Source organism: Sceloporus occidentalis, unplaced genomic scaffold (assembly GCF_023333645.1).
Source record: "Sceloporus occidentalis isolate IW3139 unplaced genomic scaffold, rSceOcc1.0.p SCAF_162, whole genome shotgun sequence".
In the NCBI taxonomy this organism is placed as follows: domain Eukaryota; kingdom Metazoa; phylum Chordata; class Lepidosauria; order Squamata; family Phrynosomatidae; genus Sceloporus; species Sceloporus occidentalis.
In genome coordinates, this window is record NW_028317142.1 from 1,342,533 (window position 1) to 1,364,035 (window position 21,503).

General features: G+C 39.6%; 1 non-coding gene across 1 annotated transcript; it reads left to right on the forward strand.

Annotated features, from left to right (window-relative positions):
• Nucleotides 1-9,867: 9,867 nt before the first annotated feature.
• On the forward strand, nucleotides 9,868-9,997 carry LOC149279556 (small nucleolar RNA SNORA35). Its single transcript, XR_016278571.1, has one exon. It is a non-coding gene; the product is annotated as a small nucleolar RNA SNORA35 (small nucleolar RNA).
• Nucleotides 9,998-21,503: the final 11,506 nt, after the last annotated feature.

Sequence of the window (21,503 nt, forward strand, 5' to 3'; positions counted from 1 at the left end):
AGTTGAGTATCTTTATAGCAATATCCTAATTACTGGGGGTTGGAGGCTGTCAAGCATTTTCTCATCTTCTGTGATTATTCTCAAACGTTCTGTATATTTATTCTAGAATTATTGGATTTTGTACTAAAATATTATTTACTTTTCAATGGGAAAATGTATAAACAATTTCCAGGCACACCTATGCCCGGCAACCTATGCTAATCTTTTTCTGGGATGGTGCAAGCATAACTTTCGTCTTCTGAAACGCTGAATAATGGAGCATATCAGATATACTAGGGAGTGAATGATACACCCATCTCATGCCATTTGAAGGCGTGCCATGGAGGAATTTCTCAAAACCTTACCTATATAGGAATGGAAAAATTACAACTGGACCAAAAAGAGCAATGTGAGTGAAAATGATTGCAGAGAGAATCATGGAAGATCTTTGGCTACTCTTTTCCCCAATGGCTTCAACAAGGGGTTTCATTATACCCCTTTTCTTAAAGAATAGAAATCTTGTTTACCTTTCATTCTTCCTTGATCTATCTGAGAGGTTTATCACATTTTTGTATAACATGCCTGATAAAAGGACCTGAGAGGTCTTGAAAGCTTGCAATCTATATTTACTCACTTAGCCAATAAAGGTATCATTCAAACTCCACTTATCTCCTTTAATTATACGGCTAACACGGTACCAACTCTCATCTTTGATCTATCTGAGAAGAAATCCATCATTACACAAATATAGTATTTTCTATTAATTGCAATAGTTATGAAAGGTCCTAAAAAATATATTTTTATGAATATATACAATCATTTATAATAAATTTGGATAAAAAATTATCAATTCATTAGTTTAATTAAATAAAATTAATGGATTCATACATCACTGGTCTGACAGAATAATTAATACGTGTAATTGACAAATTTGACTATACTATATATATGGGATACTCATTCATCGCTGGTTTTAATAATCTTACACAATATAATATAGCTTTTATTAATAGCTGCCAGGAGCCCTTGATTTCTTGATTGCTTTGTCTTAGGAAATGCCATATACATGTACATCACCTAACCAATCACAAACAAGGAGATGTGTCCCTTAGTGAACCTATCCGGTAGAGGATTAAGGCAGGGCATAGCTAAGATGTAAGTGGATACAGTAGAGTTTGGATCCCGCATGTCCCTATAAAACCTTCAGACTGCTACCTATTGACGTTGATTGCCACAGACGAAGTCGACCTCATTGTTGGTGACTTGGTGCATCAAGTGTTACACGTTTTCCTGTAGAGCTCCTCTGTTTTGCCCTTCCATCCCTGTTTATTAGACTGTGTAGCAAGCTTCAGGTTCTATTTGTACCTAAGTGATCAAGTTAAACACTACAGTGTGTGTCACCTAGCCACTGGTCCGCCACCAGGTAGGCCTTTCACCTGTGCTGTGAGGTCCTACAGTTTCCTCCTGTAGCCACTTTCTCTGATGGATCTAGTAGCACCCCAGAATCTGAATGTGTATGCTTTTTAGGGTGTGCTTCCCTTTCTGTATTTTTTGGGCATATTTTCAGGTTTTCACCAAACCTTAAGGTTAAGCACCCCACCTCATTAATGGTGTCCAGAGAAGGCACTTTTAAATAGTATTTGATGGGTGTGTGCTGATCTCTTGGTTTGTTGTGTGTACATGTTGGTGATTTCAGCAGCACCCCAGGATCTAAATGTGTATGCTTTTTAAGGTGTGGTTCCCTTTCTGTATTTTTTCATGCATAATACATAATAGAGACTGATTTGTTTTATTCATTTTCCATGCTAGGGGAGTCCAATCCCTGACCCTGTTGATTCAACAGTGATTCCCATTAATCTCTCTCCCTAAACTTTATATGCATTTCATTGAGGGACTCCTTCAGAGTATCCTCCCCCCACCATGACACTTTTGCTTTTAATCCTTTCTTTTTAGATGAGGTAGATGGAAATTTTCAAATTGCAGGAAATTATTCCTAACAGATATGTCAGGAAATGTAATCTCTGTCATTCTGTATTTCCATTGTCTGTTGTAGGAAGAACGTTGGTAGCTCCGTTATGTACCAAGTATAAACTCTTTTACTCTATTACTCTTTTTATGTTCCTGTGTATATTTCCTAAATTTGTCGAGTTTATCCTTTAATTGTTTTATAGACCATAGTCTTCAGTTCCTCTTTGTTTCTCAAGACCACCTAAATTTTTCTATGGTTTGCACCATCAAGTCCACACAGCATTTGTTAAAAATCTCAGATCCACTTGTCACATAAATCTGCATCATCCCTAAAGAACGTAGGTTGAAGTTGAGCATGTAGGCCCCCATGGGATCCTCTTAACAAATATCCACTAAAGTTTGTACATGTAGATCCCCTACAATTTCCTACAATGATATATTTTTTTCCCATTTTACATGCAAGTTTATAATAAATTCTGCGAGCATCATACTTTTGAGGCAATTTTATTGATTTTGTGATATCCCCATTTGATAAGGGAAAAGTCTGTGATGAGCTAATATTTAAACAAATTCAAAAAATGTTCAGCAATAGGATAAATATGTGGAATTTTTGCACTCATTTATCCAATTGCTGAGCGTTTTTTGAATTTGTTTAAATGTTTGTGGGATCTGGTTGGAGTTCTGCTCGGGCAATAAGGAGCCTTCATTGTTGGTGCAGTCTGCCCTCTTTCCCTGCTATAATGAGCAAATAACAGTGTCTGAGTCACAGGTATATAACTATACTCAAAAAATAGTATTCACACTGCACTCAAACAATATATACAAAGGATTCACATTAAATGTAAAGTAATGGGTTAAATGGGAGCCCCAAAAAAGTGGATCCAATTAACACATTAGTCCAAGTACAAAGGCTATCCTTGACATACATCGGGGGGGGGGCACGTGGTACTGTACCAGGCCTGGCCAAGCCGGGGGGATTGGGCTCCCTGGTCTCTTGAAGCAGGGAGGCTGAGCCCCCTGATTGGCTGCTGGGTAAGGGGCTGTGAGTATACAGCACCCAGGCACCTGGTAACTAGGGTTCCTAGCAAAGCCACATAACATGCATTATGTGGCCGTGCAATAAGAGAGGCAGGGGGCATGGCAGCTCCTATGGAAAGCGGGAGGGGAAGTAGTGTGTGCGTGTGGACCGTACTGGTGTCAGTGTGTGTGTTTTTTTATGTATCTATATATAAGTAAAAAAAGTATCTCCACAATATCAGTGATAAGCAATAATAATCGTCTTATTAAATGGAAGTGCATTGCTGCAATATCCAGATACATACATATGATCATACAGATGTTTTTAAATTCCAAAGGATTATTCTTTAATCTAGGCTGCATTTTGCACCCCAAATAGTTTTTTCATATTATTCCAAGACCACACAATATGTGGATTCATGTTAAATACTAACCAAATATACCAGAGTCACTAGATTCCTTAAAAAGTTGGCAGGATGTTTCTGATGGAGAAATATACATTGGCAAGGAAGTGAAATTACGTAACTAAACGGGAAATTTCAGGAGATATGTTATGATTATTCATTCCAGTCAGGTGTGTACAGAACAACTTAAGCTACTTTTCCTAAACATGGCATTTTGTAGTTCAGTCAGGCCCGGACTGGCTATCGGGCAAACCGGGCCCGGTGGGCCGGGCCGGATTGATTTAGGGGCTGATGGAGCTGCAGCTCCAGGCCCCTACCTTAAAATAGGCCCAGTCAGGACCGAACTGACTGGGCCTATGCGGCCTCTACGGCCGCATTAACGCAGGACATAAGGGGCACCTGCCCCTTAAGCCCGCCGCAACTGCGACCGGGTCCACCACTCTAAGGGGTTTGTGTTTTTTTTACTTTATTTAACATCCTCCATGTTAAATAAAGTTTTTGTTAACTTTATTTAACATGGAGGATGTTAAATAAAGTTAAAAAACCCCCCCGATGTTTTAATTTAAACCCTGTGCGGCCGCACACCCATAAGGCTGGCCTTGGTGGGGGCTTCCCGACCCCTTAGAGTGGCGGACCCGTGGCGGATTTTAATGTAAGCCCTGTACGGCCACAGACCACTAAGGCTGGCCCTGGTGGGGGCTTCCCGGCCTCTTAGAGTGGCGGACCCACTCCTTATAAGGCCTTATAAGGAGACAACCTTATAAGATTAGCTATCAATATAGGTGGAATGGGTACTTTTAACCAGAGGCGTATCTAGTGAAAATAGCGCCTATGGCAAGCACTGAAACTGTCCAAACTTCCACACATTAATTCACACTCTTTACTACCCCCTCTCCCTCCCTTGTCACTTTCTAACCCTTTTCCCTCCCCTTTCCCTACTACCCTCTTCCTCTCCCCCTTTGTAGTTCTCTCACCTTGAGGTCCAGCGACGGGAGTCTTCTGTCTTCCTGCACTGCTGCGGTGCCTGCTGCTTCACTGCTGAGCACCGTAATATGACGTCATATTTCGGCACTCAGCAGTGAAGCAGCGGGCAGCAGCGAGCGGCTTTTAAACGCTGTCTTTTTTTTTTTTTTAATGCGGGGGAGAACGAGGGGTGCCAAGCCGTTGCTAGGCGTCCCTCTCTCTCCTCCGCATCAAAAAAAAAAAAAAGACAGTGTTTAAAAGGTATTAATCAACTGAATAAGACATACAAACACTGTATTTGCAGGTATACATAAATAATGTATGGAAATATATAGATATGGATCTACAGAATAACGCAAAAACGCAGCTTTGCAGGTATAGATCAATTGGAATTCACATAAAAACACGTCATTAAAAGGTATATTTAAAACCCCCTAAATTACAGGCATAGATCACAGGTTGCACACCCCAAAGCCAGCCCTGGCGTCCACACTGCCCACACAGCAATCACACTCCTATCATACCCAGGCAACCAGTAAATGCTGGTACCTAGGCATGATGGGACTGTGCTTGCTGTGATTGCTGTTAGGTTCCAGCATTTACTGGTTGGATGTGTAAGTGCTGGAACCTAGGCATGATGGGACTTTGATTGCTGTTAGCAATCACACTCCTATCATACCAGGTCAGCCAGTACATGCTGGTACAGGGTGGCTGTAAGTGAGGTGTAGACCCCATACTGCTGGCAGCATCAATACACAAGGGGAGCAGCTAGCTAGGTTTCAGCATGTACTGGCTGACTTGGGATGATAGGAGTGTGATTGCTAACAGCAATCAAAGTCCCATCATGCCTAGGTTCCAGCACTTACACATCCAACCAGTATATGCTGGAACCTAGACATGATGGGACTGTGATTGCTGTTAGCATCAATACACAGCAGCATCAATACACAAGGGGGGCAGCTAGCTAGGTTTCAGCATATACTGGCTGACTTGGCATGATAGGAGTGTGATTGCTAACAGCAATCACAGTCCCATCATGCCTAGGTTCCAGCACTTACACATCCATGCTATCACACACTCATTCATTCATATACTCATTCATTCACAGATTAATTCCCTCAATCACGCATACTCATTCAAACACCCTCCCCACCCCCTTACCTGCACTGCAGCTCCTCGATGCCGCTCACAGACTTCAGCAGAGGGCGCGGCCTCCCTCTGCGTTCTCTGGTACTGCACAGAGGAAGCAGGACTGGAGCAGAGTCATGTGATGTCACGTGAACTCTGCTAGGTTCCGCTTCCTCTATGCAGTACAGAAGACCCTCCCACAGGTAAGTAGCAGGGCTCGAGGTGCGGCCCGCGTAAGATCGGTTGCCCTGGCTGCCGATCTTACGCGGGCCGCACCCTCTCACTCTTCTGCATAAAAAAACAAAAAAACATATAGAGAATACTATGTTAAACTCTTACAGACTAGCTGAATTATTTTGTCTTTGTAAACACCTCCAAAAAAAAAGCTCACTCTTACTACTTCCAAAGTAGCCATTAACTTGGCATTCGGCTAGGGATTCGGCTGCCAAAATGTGCCCTGAACTATATAAGGTTTACATGATCACTCCATTTCAAATACTCAGTTATTTAATTCCTCAGATAGACTGATCACCCTGGTTTGAAAATGTATACGGAAAGTAAGTGATTTATTTAATTTGCACACCTTCTCTTTTGATAAATTGAAACAAAAATGGGGAATACCTAATTATCATTTTTTTTATATATTTACAAATAAGACATTGTTTATTCACTTGGAAATAGACCAACATTAATCCTTACTGATCTATGTAAACAAAATGCTAACATCAAAAGGGCTATTTCAGATTGTTATATTTTCCTACACAAACAGTTGACTCAAGATAAGTTACCTTATATGACAAAATGGGAAGAATTAGAAACACAATTTACAATAGAACAATGGAAAACATTTGTAAATACTCCAAAATGTCTAGATGTGCTAATCTGGAAATTATTAAAAAAAATGTTTTGGTAGTATTGAACCTCAGACAAACTCCACCATATGTTTCCAAATAGACTGAATAATTGTTGGAGAGCTTGTGGAGAAAAAGGTATCCTAACTCATATAATTTGGTCTTGTCACAAAATTAAATCTAATATATTTCAAACTACCAGAGGAAGCTCGTTTGGGTTCATTACCAGATAATATTTCTAGAAATTCATCTAAGTTACTGAAATATATTTCTGAATATTTTTTAGCTACTAAAATTGCTATAGTCAGAAATTGGAAAAACAGTTCAAGTCCACACTTTTTGGAAGTTAAAAATATTTAATTTTAAAAATATGGTATATACCTCTCATTCAATTCCAAATTTGGTGATGTTATATTTTATATAAAACATATATAAAATATTATGTCAGATCTGGGCTCCTTTATCCAATGTTACCTTTCATAATGATCTTTTTTAACCCCTTAAAGCCCATTGACGTCATTTCATTAAACAAGCTTAGAAAGTGTGTAGATGGCATTCAGCAACCCTCCCCGGGGTGCCAACATCTGCCATGGCGGACGCCCGTTTTAAAAGAGTTTAGGATGAGATCAACAATGAAGCCCAGCTTTCTAATCACAATATGATAAGTAAAATATTTAAAAAAGAATAAAAAATATGGACAAAAAAGCTTTAAAAAAAAGTCCAAAAAAAGAATAAAATAAAATAAAGTTTATTATTATGAGCAAGTGCTAAAATTAGCGCTGTATCTTCCCAAAAATCATGGAAAGGGTTAAAGTAAAAACATTAACCCCTTCGTGACAATTGCCGGTCCGGGCACGTCACTGAAAATCGTGACGATTATGACAATTGACGTGCCAGGACCGGCACGTCTTTAAACGGGTGAAAAAATCGATCCGTGATCGATTTTTTCACTCAAACGGTGTTGCTCTAATGCCTCGACATCGAGGCATTGAGCAACACCAAAAAAAACATTCCCGCCCCCCCCCGATCGCTCCTAGGAGCAAAAAAAAAACATGTTTGAAAGACTGCACGTCTTTCAAACATGGCGGCGCCCGCCGCCGAAAAACGGGTTTAGGCAGCGATCGCGAGTCGCTTCCTTTGCTTAGCTGGTGTTGCTAAGATGCCTCAGTATCGAGGCATCTTTGCAACACCTGTTTAGCAAAGGAAGCGACTCGCGATCGCTTCCTAAATGCTCAACTTACCTTCCCGGTGCCGGTGTCTTCGAAACACACGCGGTGTTTCAAGATGGCGGCGCCCATCAAGCCGGGGGGCGGAGCCTGCTGACATCATCGGGGGGGTGTTGCTGGATGTCATGGACATCCAGTGAATAACACCCCTAGTGGTCAGATCACTCATAAGAGTGATCATGATTTGATAAATCAAAGGCAATGTTTTCTAAACATTGCCTTTGATCAGTATTGGATCTGCCTCCCTCCTTCACTTGCTTCTAGTGAGGGAGAGAGACAGATCAGTGTGTTCTGGTATTTCAGGTATTCCCTAATAAAAATATATATATATTGATCCAAAGGCTCTTATAAGAGTCACCCATATAATATTAACCCCTTCATTGCCATTGATCACTGCATAAACAGTGATCTTGCATAGTGGCAATTGTTTTTGGGTTGTTTTTTTTTTACATGTTTTTTTACTTTTTTTAGTTTTTTTTACTTTTTTTAGGTTTTTTTTTTATTTTTTATTATAGCCATTAACCCTTTCCTTCCCCACTATTTTTGCTGCAATTCTTACCATGCAGCGGTATACGGCTGAGGAGGCGTATGCCTTTTTGGCCACAGATTCTGAGGCCACTGATACAGCGTCAGATTTTGACGTTGGTCAGTTCACAGATACATCTAGTGATGTATCTGTGGCTGTTAGGACGCCTACCACACGTAGTCGTGGCAGTGCACCAGAGGCATGGGTAGCGCCTAATAGGTACAAGCCAGCTATCCCTCCTTTTTCTGGAATTCCTGGCATCAATATTGATGTTACAGGATTCACTCCACTGCAATTTGTGCAGGTTTTTTTGGGAGACGATGTCTTGGGAGACATTGTCACACAAACAAACATTTATGCCCAGCAGCACCGTGCTGCTAGCCCTAATTCTTTTTGGGCAAAACAGCCATGGACTCCCATTGACGTGCCAGAATTTCTTAAATTCTGGGCACTCACAATGTTAATGGGCATTATAAAAAAGCCCTCCATCCGCTCCTACTGGAGCACCAGCCCCATCTTTAGTACCCCCATTTTTGCCCAAACTATAACTAGGCAAAGGTATGAAATGATTCTTCGTTTCATGCATTTTAGCGACAACAGCCTGTGCCCCCCTAAGGAGGACCCCCAGTTTGATAGGCTGTACAAAATCCGCCCCCTGATTACCCATCTCGCTGCCAGGTTTCCAGAGGTTTATACACCTGGAAAAAATATCTGCGTGGATGAATCCCTAATGAAATATAAAGGAAGGTTGGGATTCAAGCAGTATATTCCTTCCAAGCGCTCCAGGTATGGAGTGAAGGTGTATAAGCTCTGCGAGAGCGAGACAGGATATACTCATGCCTTCCGGGTATACGAGGGTAAGGATAGCTACCTTGACCCTCCAGGTTGCCCAGATCATCTGGGCACCAGTGCCAAGATTGTTTGGGACCTAATATTCCCCCTTATGAACAAAGGCTACCACTTGTATGTAGATAACTTCTATACAAGCGTCCCTTTGTTCAAGCTGCTGTATTGTTTCGATACGGTAGCTTGCGGTTCTATAAAAAAGAACCGCTTGGGTTTCCCACAACGCCTGGTACGAACCCGGCTAGGAAAGGGGGAGACCTCAGCTCTACGCCAAGAGGAGCTTTTGGCATTGAAGTTCAAGGACAGAAAAGAGGTGTGCATGCTGAGCACCATCCACGATGAGAGAACCGTGGAGGTTTCTGTCCGTGGCAGAGCTGGGGTCACTACAAAGCCAGTGTGCATCAGGGCCTATAACAAGGACATGGGTGGAGTTGATCTGTCAGATCAACTCCTACAGCCCTACCTCATTATGAGGAAGACAAAGGCCTGGTACAAGAAGGTTGCAATTTATCTAATGCAAATTGCAACCTATAACGCTTTTTTGCTGCACAAAAAAGCAGACACTGGGCTGAAGCTGTCTTTTTTGCAGTTTCAGCTCGAAGTAATTTCAGGTATCTTGTACCGTGATGCACCTGGTCCCGAAGTAGTGATGGGAACCAACAGAATTGGGGCTACCCATTTTATTTTTAAAATCCCCCCTACAGCAAAGAAGCAGAATCCCCAAAAGAGATGCAGGGTATGCTACAGCAGGGGGCAAAGAAAGGACACCACATTTTACTGTCCAGATTGCCCTGGAAAACCTGCACTCTGTGTCGGTGACTGCTTCAAGCTGTATCACACAGTTTCCCATTTTTAATTTTTTTTTTGTTCCTGCTCCATTTTTGTATTTTTTTTTAATTTTTTGTTACATTTACTGTTTTTTAGCTTTTATTTGCTCCACCATTTTTAAGCGTTTTTATTTGCACTGTCAAGTGACCCCTGTGTCCATTCCGTGGCATGAGGGACCACTTAAGGTGCTAGATCAAATCCCTTCTTGGAGATAGGCCAGGCTTTCTTGTAACCTGTCCCTACTGATAGTTGGGTACAAGCATTTTTCTTTACCCAGATGTAAAATTCCTACTGAATTTGAATTGCTCATGTTCCAAATGTGGCCCTTTTGCCCCCAAACAATCTGACAAACCCATGCATGTGGGGTATCAATGTACTCAGGAGATGTTGCTGGACACATATCTGGGTGTTGTGTGACAGCAACATATACCAGGAGCTGTAATTTCACACCTGAAGTACAAAGTATGTGAAAAAAACACCAAAAACAATTACTATCCCAAACTTTGACAAGGGTTGGTGGTAGGATTAGTGCATGGAAAGGGTTAAACTATCAGCATCTAAAATACCCTGGGGTGTCTAGTTTTCAAAAATATATGGTTTGGTGGGGTAAATTTAATTTGCTGGCTTCAAAGATGCCCCAAATACCACATAGAGACAGAATTACCAGATTCAGAGAAAAATGGTTTTGAATTAGCAAAACGCTACTTGTACTTATTGCCCCATAACGTGTAGAAGAAAGCAAAAAAACATAAAAACATTGGGTATTTCTAAACTCGGGACAAATAGTAGAATCTATTTAGCAGGTTTTTTCAGTAGTTTTTTATGATGAATAAAAGATTTTTCAAATAAAAGTGAGAAAATGTGTTTTTTTTCAATTTTTCATCATATTTTATTATTTTTATTATAGGAAATTACATCATATGAAAAAAATTTTGGTGTCTGAAGAAAGCCCTTCTTGTCCTGAAAAAAACAATATATAACTTGTGTGGGTTTAGTAAATGGGTTAAGAGAAAATTACAGCTAAACACAAACACCGCAGAAACGATAAAACAGCCATTGTCACGAAGGGTACAAAAAGTAAAATCAGCCTTTGTCACGAAGGGGTTAAAGTAAAAACATTCCAAATACCGAAGGGTGTCTAATTTAAAAAAAATGGAGTGAAATTGGAGTGGCCGGGCTCAACGATAGGGCATAGTCACAGACTGACCAAAATGGGGAAAAAATCGCACTTCCCAAATGTGGCCTTTTAACCCCAAACACCAGACAAACCCATGCATGGGTGGTATCACTGTAGAAATCGGGAGATGTTGCTGAACACATATTGGGGTGTTGTTTGATAGTGACGTATACCTGGAGCTATGAATGTATACCAGAAGTACAATGAGGGGGCAGTAGGACAAGATGTAAAAGTTTCAAGTTAAAAAATGCGCACTTCCTCAATGTGCCGTTTTACCTCCCGAACAACCTGACAAACCCATGCATGGGGGATATCACTGTACTCGGGAGATATTGCTGAACACATATTGGGGTCTTTGAAAGTGACATACACCAGGAGTTGTAAATCCATACCTGAAGGGCAATTTTAGTGATAAAAAAAACATAAAATAAATTACTACCACAAAGTTGGACAAAGGGTGGTAGTAGAATTAGTGCATGAAAAGGGTTAAAATACCAGCATTTAAAATACCTTGAGGTGTCTAGTTTTCAAAAATGGTTTGATGGGGTAAATTGCATTGGTCAGTTTCACAGATACCCGAAATAGCACAATGGTTTTATAATCTACACTTTTAAAGTGCATCAAACCTTTATGTATTCCTATCAACTCTGTTAATGATATTGATGAAATTTAATATGTGATTCTCATATTTAAAAATTCAATAAAAAAGTTATTGAAAATAATTACAGATTCACACACACATACACACACACACTCCCATTTTTCATCAGTGAAGCAAATTTTGTTTGTTTTTCTTGGTGACCAACCTAGTATAGCAGATCATGGAGAGAGGACAAGTCAAGCAGTCATTTAGATTATGCCTTATAGAAACGCTAGGCAGGTCAAAAAATGTAACAGTGATGTAAAAAAAAAATTAACACCCTTTATGGAGGAAATGATGATTCAGTTTCAGTTCATACACATAGGCCCTCTCTTTAACATAGATTGCAAATAGCCATTTAATTATTTTTGCATTAGATACCTGGGGAAGGATCATGAAACAAATAATGTGACATTCAGGGTACCAACAGATTCAATATATTTGCATTGATATATTTACAAACAACTATTTCAGTATATAAATGTAAAGTAAAATTCTTTAATTTCAAGTTATTATTATTATTAGTATTTTTTTTCTACAGCAATATTTTGATGAGTATGATTATAAACATACACAAATATTATAAATATACACAAGAATATTATAATTTAATCAAATTGAGCCAAAGCCAGCAAGATCACGTTGCGTCTAATAAGATGGTGAAGCTATCAGCATTGTACTTCAGAAAGGATGAATATATAGTGCTTAATTGTGTTATTGTCATTATATCTTACCTAAATGCACTTTTTGATAGACGTAGTATACATAGTATAGCCATTCATTTCTTGACATGCTGTGACAGCAAATTAGATCATTTTTCTCCTGTTTCAGATATACCGTCAAACCCACATAACATCTTGTGGTTGACTTGTTTGGTTTTATGAAATCATTCATAATATCATTTCCAGATTTTTTGTTGTATTGTTTCATTATTTCATGTGTTCATAAGAGATTATTTTGCATTCCCAAAATTCTATTGTCAGATAGGTAATGGTAATATTACATAAGGCTTTTGTGATTTTTTTTAAGTACTTCACTGATCCACAGTAAAAAAAATCCTTTTTGAATTTTAAATGTTGATGGATAGATCATAAAAGTTTGGCATTACTGTTTATTGTTTTTTTCTTCCTGTTGGAAATCCGTATATTTTTATAGGTGATCAAAATTTAATGAACCTATTGGTTTTTAATTCTGAAACCTACGCTCACGCTATCCCATTGAACTTACAGATCCACCTACTCTGCTCAATTTTGCATTCACTGAACTGATTTTATGTGATTCAATCTTTAGAGGAAAACAATATTAACTTACAGACCAGCTAAGAATATTTTTGGTAAAAGTGGAACTATTCTTTTAAGGTAAAGGTGCATTAGAGTAACCAAGCTATTTTTAAAATTAAATAACATGCAAGAGTTGTGTGTTCCAGGGCCATCTCTAGGATTTCTGATGCCCAAAGTGAAATTGTTGGCTTATTAGCCAAAGGGAAAGTTTCAACTCTATCACTTTCTTATTCATTATGAAGGGCCATCATTGACAGGTTTCTCCAGCAAAAAGGGCTGAACTGGCCATGCATAATGTATAACTCATTGATTTAACTTCATAAAGCATTTATATAAAACCTCACACAAATAAAGAACAAACATAAGAAGATGCACTTGTTCTCAGTGATTCAGAATGCCAGGATACACTTCCTTTCTGTATACCTGTCCCTTTGGTATAGGGATTCTTTGGTTGTTCTGTGTTTCCTTTAGGCATCTTCACACTTGGATTCCGTAACCAGTGTTGCCCTACAGGGATCAAGATACAGTTCAAGCACAGGAAGAGATGTATCTTGATTCCTGCAGCCCCATCACTGTAATCTGTATCAAGTTCTTTGTCTTATAGCAAATTGTTTTGGATGCACAAGTCATGTATCATGATCCCTGTGGTTGACAATTTGTAGAGCAGGCTGGAACAATGCTCCATCACCTCCTTTTAGTTTGGAACAGACTGAACATTCATGCCAGGAGAGACTAGTGAGAGTAAAGGAAGTTCCTCTATGCTCCCAACACAAGAGGTCCTAAAAGAAGATCTGCGAGCCAAGTGAGCCATTACCTTACTGGACCCGTGTGTGCTCTCCAGGAAGGTCTTCCCAAGCCTGGTGTAGCTGGGTCTGGCAAGGAGGTCTAAGTTAGGCTGGTCAGTTTAGGTCAACAAAGTATAGCCCAGAAGAAAAAAAAAATGTAAATAAAATTGCCAAAATTGCCAGAAAAATTGCAGTTCCGGAGTTATTTCTGACTTTTTGCCCTAGAGGTCTTTGCTTTACCACCCAATGAAGTGAACTTTATAGCTCTCAACTACAATTTATATATATATATATATATATATATATATATATATATATATATTTATATATAATACATACACAAGTGTGAAAAAGAAAGTACACCCTCCTTGTAATATGTCCTGTGTTGTTGTTCATCTGAAGTTGTATTTACCTATTTTTTAGACCCGCTAACATACGATTGTTATTTTGTCCTGATATGCAAAACCACAGAATTCAAAGAGGGTGTACTAAGCTTTTCACACTAGTATATATATATATATATATATATATATATATATACAGTCGTGTGAAAAAGAAAGAACTTGGAAGTGGTTTTTTTTAAACTATACTAGAAGTGTTGGTATCTATTAGACTTGTGCATTCGTCTTCGGGCGAACATGAAAACGAACACGAAGAGTGCGTTTTCGTGTTCGTTCCGAAGACATGAAGAAGAGAAGACAGTGCAGGTAAAACGTAGGCGAAGACGAAGACTCACACACGAAGAATCTTCGCCTTCGTCTACTAATCTACCCGGTCCCTCCCCCATCTAATTTACCTTATCTTCACAGCATCGCGGGAGTTGACTGAAGTGGAAATCAGAAGGTTCGTCGTCAGGGGTTACAGGGCAGTGTGAGTGAGCCTATTGGTCACCTGCAGGGTCTTCCTCTGGCATCAAACAATTGGTTGATGCCAGAGGAAGACCCTGCAGGTGACCAATAGGCTCACTTGCACAGCCTTTTTAATTCCTGATTTCCGCTCCCGTTAACCCCTGCAATGCTGCGTTGGATAATGGGAGCAGAAATCTGTAGGGTAAAGGGCTGTGCAAGCGACCAATAGGCTCACTCGCACGGCCCCTTACCACTAGTTGCTAGGCAGAAAAAAAAGCAACCTGGGACCCTGCTGCACCAGTTAACTTAAAAGTCCGTGCCAGTGACCAACAAAGTCACTGGTACGGACATTTAACTGACACAGCAGGGACACCAGTGGTCTCCCCACTGTGTCAGTTAAATGTCAGTGCCAGCGACCAACAAAGTCGCCGGTACGGACATTTAACTTAGTATAAATAGCTTACTATAACTTCGGACAGAATGCTGCCCTCTGTTGGTTTTACATTAAGTAGCATATGCTTGAAATCCAAAGTTATTCTGCTACTCAACGTAAAACCAACAGAGGGCAGCATTCTGTCCGAAGATATATTAGCCATATGTGGCAGTGTGTTCATTTTCATTTATTAATTATTTAAATAAAATATATTTCCATGATCCGCTGGTCTCCCCGCTGCAACAGTTAAATGTCCGCACTCGTGGACATTAATTTTGTCGAACTTCCAAACTCTTTTTTTCTATTTATTTTGGGGTTTTTTTGTATTAAACTGTTAGACGAAAGGATCATGGGAATAAATGCAAATGAGCACACGGCCCCATATGGCTTATATATCTTTGGACAGAATGCTGCCCTCTGTTGGTTTTACATTAAGTAGCATATGTTTGAAATCCAAAGTTATTCTGCTACTCGACGTAAAACCAACAGAGGGCAGCATTCTGTCCAAAGATATATTAGCCATAGTCTAACAGTTTAATACAAAAAAACCCCTAAATAAATAGAAAAAAAGAGTTTGGAAGTTCGACAAAATTAATGTCCGCGAGTGCGGACATTTAACTGTTGCAGCGGGGAGACCAGCGGATCATGGAAATATATTTTATTTAAATAATTAATAAATGAAAATGAACACATTGCCACATATGGCTAATATATCTTCGGACAGAATGCTGCCCTCTGTTGGTTTTACGTTGAGTAGCAGAATAACTTTGGATTTCAAACATATGCTACTTAATGTAAAACCAACAGAGGGCAGCATTCTGTCCAAAGATATATAAGCCATATGGGGCCGTGTGCTCATTTGCATTTATTCCCATGATCCTTTCGTCTAACAGTTTAATACAAAAAAACCCAAAATAAATAGAAAAAAAGAGTTTGTAAATTCGACAAAATTAATGTCCGTGAGTGCGGACATTTAACTGTTGCAGTGGGGAGACCAGCGGATCATGGAAATATATTTTATTTAAATAATTAATAAATGAAAATTAACACACTGCCACATATGGCTAATATATCATCGGACAGAATGCTGCCCTCTGTTGGTTTTACACTGAGTAGCAGAATATTCTGCCCGAGAATATATTAGCTATATATGGTACTGTGATCATTGGTCGACAGCAGGAGGCCCCCTGCTGGCGACCAATGGAGTTGCTGATACACACATTTAAAGTACTGGCGCCAGAGCTGCGTTAACCCCGTATTAACCCCTTAACCGGAAAAAACGAAGAAAAAAACGAATATTCGCCCGAAGAGAAGACAGGAACGGGCGAATATTCGCGGAATACGAAGATTTTTTTTTCCCCGAAGACGAGCACGAAGACGAACACGAAGAGCCCCCTGGTGCCCAAGTCTAGTATCTATCTATCTATCTATCTATCTATCTAGATAGATAGATAGATAGATAGATACTAACACGTCTAGTGTTGTTGAAGTAAGTTCTTTTGCTTCCCTAATTGCATTAACATTTTTTAGGGTAAAGTACCTACATGGGGCAATTAAGTTGTCGCTTATCTTTATTTTTCATAATCCAAATTTCTTTGGTATACATTAATGTGACTCCATAGCTGACATACCTATAATTTCTTATAAACTTAGATGTTTCAACCCCACCTGTATTTCCTATTCTACAGTGCCTGAGGAAACTGAGTCACAGATGATTAAAGGAGTATTATACATATGCATTCACTTTCAAGCTTTTGAAATGCTTAAATTGGTTATGATTATAGTTTTCAAACAAGTTGCAATACAGTAAAAAAAATATTTCCCAACTATTAAATAAATAATTAAAGATTGATAGATCACTGTAAAATCTGATATTTGTATTTTGGGGCTGAAAACTGATCAAGTGAAACATATAAAATGGGTATTTTCACACAATATTGCTACCACTTTTTAAAGGGTGTCCTATCACCATAGCAAAAGGTTAGTTACTGTTGCTTATTGTTCCATCGCATCAGTCGATAAGGCCACTGGTGAAATTTTACATAAGTATGACTTATTAGATGTAACACTCATAGCGTCCAGTGACACATCATACTTGGGACAATCCAAGGTTGCAAGGGAGCCACCGTAGGTGATACCAATGATTGCAAACCAGAGTTAGTGGCTTGATATGTGACCTCTGTACTGTGGCACCCAGGGCCGGCCTGACAATGGAGCCAAGTGGGGCAACCGCTCCAGGCGGCACTTTTGAAGGGGCGGCACTTTGCCGCCCCAAGCCCTTTTTTTTTTTTTTAAAAAGCGAAAGAGAGAAAGGAGCGCCGAGTGGTTTTCGCTTACCAAGCTGTCAGTACCCGCTCGGCGCCCCTCTCTCCTCTGCGACGAGTCTCCCTGTTCGGTCTCGGTGCCGGCTTGTAATGCTGACTGCTGGAAGATTTCCGGCGCTCAGCATTACAAGCCGGCACCGAGACCGAACAGGGAGACTCGCCGCAGGACTGCTGAAAGGTAAGTACAAGGGGGGGAGGGGGGTCGGCAGGGACGGAGGGAGAGGAAGGGTAGATAATGGGGGGCGGCAGGGACGGAGGGAGAGGAAGGGTAGATAAGGGGGGGGGGCGCATTTTAAAATTCGCCCCAGGTGGCATTTTGCCTTGGGCCGGCCCTGGTGGCACCAATTAGGATTGACAGTGGGGCAGTAAATCCTTGCATGCAGATCTTTTGATAAGTCATCTCCGGGTATTCCTTCTTGGAAACAGATGTACCTAAAGCTTTTTCTAGTCTTTTGCAAATCATTCTAACATATCTTTCCCTTTATAACTGAAGCTTCGTTATACTCCAAGCAAAAACAGAATGTGCATGCTTATTGGGGGAAAGGGGTTATAAATAATCACAAGGAACTTTTTTTCTAGTTTAGAGCAGGAAGTCTGGCTGTGAACCAGACAAGAAGAAGAGAAGCCCTGGAAAGAGGATAACAACATACAGTCTTTCTCTTATAGCAAAAATGTGTAAAATGGTGCACTACCAAGTACCATATTTTCTCTGTTATAAGACCGATTATAAGATGACCCCCCCAAAGTTTGAATATGAGTTTAGAAAAAAGGCCTGAATATAAAACTACCCTATAAGAAAAAAGTTTAACTCATAAATATTAATTCACATGTAAACTATTTTTTAAAAACCATGGGTGAGAAAAAGGCATTTCTTTTTAATATTTCCTTTTATTTGCCAACCTGCCCCCCAGTTATATACATCTGCCCCCCCGCTTGCTACTCTGCCCCCCAGATATGCCTTATTCCCCCCCTATATGCCACTCTGCCCCATATATGCATTATACCCCCTATATGCCACTCTTCTCCCCAGATATGCTTTATACCGCCTATTTGCCCCTTTGCCACCCAGATATGACTTATACCCACCCCCCTTTATATGACACAAGAAAAATCTAAATCAAATCAATATTTGGTGTGATCACCCCTTGCCTTCAAAACAGCGTCAATTCTTCTAGGTACATTTGAACAAAGTCAGGGATTTTGTAGGCATACATAATTACGTTTAAGATTAAACAATTATACCAAACAGGTGTTAATGATTATCATTACCAGAACCTGTATATTTATAACTAAATTACAATTTGTGTGAAAAAAATAAATAAATTACTATTACAAAGTTTGACAAAGTGTGGTTGTATAATTGTTGCATGGAAAGGGTTAAAATAACAGAATTTGAAATACCCTGGGGTGTCTAGTTTTTAAAAATATATGGTTTGAATGGGTTAAATTGAGTTAACCGGCTTCAAAGATATTCCAAAGAGGAGATGGAGGCAGAATGACCAGATGCTAAAAGTCTGTGTTGAAAACCTGAATTACGCATGCCCCAAAAGTAGCCTTTTACAAGCCAAACTATTTGACAAACCCATGCATGTGGGGTATCGCTGTACTCAGGAGATGTTGCTGAACACATATTGGGGTGTTGTTTGACAGTGACATATACCAGGACCTGTATATTTATAACTAAATTACAATTTGTGTGAAAAAAAATTAAAAATAATTACTATTACAAAGTTTGACAAAGTAGTTGTATAATTGGTGCATGGAAAGAGGAGATGGAGGCAGACTGACCAGATTTGGAAAAAAGGTTTGGAAATCATAAAACGCTGCTTGTACTTATTGCCCTATAACTTACAAAAAACAGCAAAAAAACATAAAAACATTGGGTATTTCTAAACTCAGGACAAGTAGTAGAATCTATTTAGCTAGTTTTTTTACTTGCTTTTTTAGGTGAGTAAGTCATAAAATGTGTTTATTTTTCAAATTTTCACCATGTTTTGTTTTGTTTTTTTTAATAGTAAATAAGATGATATGATCAAAATAATGGTATCTGAAGAAAGCCCATCTTGTCCTGAAAAAAAAAAAATATAACCTGTGTGGATTCACTAAATGGGTGACGAGAAAATTACAGCTAAACACGAGCAGCGCAAAAGTGTTAAAACAGCCTCGGTCCCACAGGGTACAAAAATAAAAAATGAGCCCGGTCCTTAAGGGGTTAATATGTAGGTTCAAACAATAACATTATGTGAAACAGAAACAGCTGTGTATGAGGAATACAACTGGGTGAGGAACAGCCAAACTCACTAACAAGGTGAGGTTGCTAAAGACAGTTTAATGTCAAAGGTCATACATCATGCCAAGACTAAGCACAGCAACAAGACACAAGAAATTTTAAGGGAGACAGGGGTTTCCAGATGTTCTGTCCAAGTTCTTTTGAAGAAGCACAAAGAAACGGGAATGTTGAGGACCGTGGCTGCAGTGGTCCGCCAAAGAAACTTCCTTGCAAGGTTTGGTAAGAATTAATAGTCTCCTCAGTGCTTAGAAGTACAGGCAGATATCAGGATAATTAAAGAGGCATCTGAATTGCCCCATTATTTTTCTGCTACATGACAATGACCCCAGACACACAGCCAAAGTCATTAAGAACTATCTTCAGCATAAAGAAGAACAAGGAGGCCCCACAGAGACCTGATCTCAACATCAGCTAGTCTGTCTGGGATTACATGAAGAGGAAGAAGACAATGAGGCTGCCTATATCCACAGAACTGTGGATAGTTCCCCAATGTGTTCAGAACAACCTGTCGCATTTCTTAAAAAAACAAACAACAAAAAAAAGCTTTAAAGTATTTTTTTTTATACCTGCCTAAAACCTTTGCACAGTGCTTATATATATATATATATATATATATGTTTAGAAAATGTGGGTGCATGGTATTTGTGATTCATTTTATTTGTGATTTGCTAGGTAGGGGATGGGTTCCTGGCCGTGGGAACCATAGGGAAACAGTGTGCACAGACACGCACACCACTACTTTAATCTTGACGTTCCATGCTGTCATAATAGGTTTTCTGGCACATGACGGCATGGAATGTCATGAAGGTTTTAAGGGGTTAATGGTGACCTTGCTTATGTTCCACCAAGTATTATATTATATTTCACACAATTATGTCCTTCTGGTTTTTCTGGTACAACCTGTGCACAAATAGTTCTTATTTTTATTTTGTTTAACAACATAAAGGTTTTTTTGTACTAGGGGATGTATATTCAGGCATTTCCAAGTCCTGCTGCCATTGTGTCTGCACACAGTGCTGCTATGAATACATGGGACTCGTGATACATCAACACAATATCCCTGGAAACTATTATGCCTCTGTTGGCACAGATATCTTTTGCGCCACATGTAGAGACTCAAATGCCAGGGTATGTTGTAAGTCTAACATGTTTACTGGTTGCAGGAAAGCACAAGGAAAGTAATTTAGGCCCCCAAAGATCCTTTTCAGTGCCACAAGGAAAAACTCCTTCAAACATTGACATAGAAAAGTGAATATTTAGGTATCATTCTGTACCATTGCCAGATGTAACAAAGAATAATAAAAGCTCAGGCATGGCCCCCCAGGCCTCCTATTTTTCAGGAGGGCACTTAGGACTAGGCAGTTATGCATGTGTATATATTTATGACCATGCATGCTTAAATTATTTATTGTCAATTATGACCTCCCCCGGGTTAGCCCCCCCATATTAAATTTTTTTACAAAAGATCATGGCATTTGTTAGATCATTGTTAGATCAGGTTTGATCAACTGTTTTTTTCGTTAGATCTACTCTAAAATAGGCAATATTAACAATCTTTTTCAGGGGGGGCTAACCCGTAGCCAGCCCCCCCTCAACAAAAATTTCAACAAAATGTTACTGATTATGATAGCTCTACGTTAGATCAGGTTTGATCAGACAAAATTTTTGTTAGATCTAGTCTAATTACTGAGATATTGCATATTTAATGAGGGGGGGCTGGCCCCCCCTCAACTGAAATTTGGATTTTTTTTAATGGATCTTGGTAGATATTCGTTAGATCAGGTTAGATCAACAGTTTTTTTCGTTAGATCTACCACGCAGGAGGCGGTATTCACAATCCTATTTTGTGTGCGGGGGATGGGTACACATACGGTCTGGCCCCCCCTCAACTGAAATTTGGATTTTTTTTAATGGATCTTGGTAGATATTCGTTAGATCAGGTTAGATCAACTGTTTTTTTCGTTAGATCTACCACGCAGGAGGCGGTATT